The sequence below is a fragment of the Cherax quadricarinatus genome, chromosome 20 (assembly GCF_038502225.1).
Source record: "Cherax quadricarinatus isolate ZL_2023a chromosome 20, ASM3850222v1, whole genome shotgun sequence".
NCBI classification, from domain to species: domain Eukaryota; kingdom Metazoa; phylum Arthropoda; class Malacostraca; order Decapoda; family Parastacidae; genus Cherax; species Cherax quadricarinatus.
In genome coordinates, this window is record NC_091311.1 from 15,765,368 (window position 1) to 15,766,946 (window position 1,579).

The window sequence follows — 1,579 nt, forward strand, 5'->3', positions numbered from 1 at the left end:
GTGGTCAACTTGAGATCCAATTTGGTGTTTATGGTTTGTGATAACTGGGATCTAGTGAATTTGTTGATAGTACTTAGTCTTCCCATAACCCAGCTACCATTAGTTATATATATATATATATATATATATATATATATATATATATATATATATATATATATATATATATATATATATATATATATATATATATATATATATATATATATATATATATATATATGCAATAAGATCACAGTAAACAGGTGATTTCAAAATATGCAAAACAACCACTCTGAAAGAATAGAGAAATTCCAAGCGCTTTCGTGACTTCTCACATTATCAAGGAACTATGAAAGTAAAGCATCCAAGGAAGCTATATAAGGGGTCCGGCCAGCACCTCACTATCAGATCCCACAACGGTTAAGCACGTGACGCGCAGCGACCCAACTTGGATAGGTCCCTTGCACAACTCACCCCCAAGCTATTCTACCCAAGAAAATAATTTTTAAATTTTCTTGGGTAGAATAGCTTGGGGGTGAGTTGTGCAAGGGACCTATCCAAGTTGGGTCGCCGCGCGTCACGTGTTTAACCGTTGTGGGATCTGATAGTGAGGTGCTGGCCGGACCCCTTATATAGCTTCCTTGGATGCTTCACTTTCATAGTTCCTTGATAATGTGAGTAGTCACGAAAGCGCTTGGAATTTCTCTATTCTTTCAGAGTGGTTGTTTTGCATATATGTATATATATATATATATATATATATATATATATATATATATATATATATATATATATATATATATATATATATATATATATATATGTATATATATACATATATATATATAGGCGATATATTCATAAACACTAATCTCTGGTCGAAGGAAACTCGAGCTACGAACCTTTTAACCAAGGCTGGCAGCTTTGGATTAAAACGTCTATTGTTGGCTGGACGGCAAGGTACCGGTCCAGTGTGGCACGGTGGTTACAGCACTGCGTACTTTGTCCCAAGGTTCGTAGGTTCTAGTCTCCTTCGACCAGGTATTAGTGTTTGTGTATATATATATATATATATATATATATATATATATATATATATATATATATATATATATGTCGTACCGAATAAGTTAAACTGGTCAATTAGTAGTAAGTTGTTTAAAATTAAATCATTTCTAAAATTTTCTCTTATATATTTAAAGATATATTTTTTTCATTTATGTTAAAGTAGAAATTAATGATTTTGTACCAAAAGAACCTTAGAAAACTTACCTAACCTAATCAAACTAAATATATTTTAGATAAGTTTCCAATAGTTTAATAATAAAAAAAACAATGAAATATAGTTTTTTTTTCGTTTGGTTAGAATGATTTTTTGCGAAATTATTGCACACACAAATTTTCGCTTCCCTTATTCGGCAAGAAGAGCATTGCTGACGCACTGACGCCTATATAAGCCCCAGTCTCCTCGCCTGTGCTTCAGAATCTCTACAACCACAGTGCCCTGAATACCACCTCCAAGGCTGAGGGACTGATAACCTCATCTTTTGTATAGAGTTCTTCTGTTTTCTAATTATGTCCAAGAATCTGTATTGAT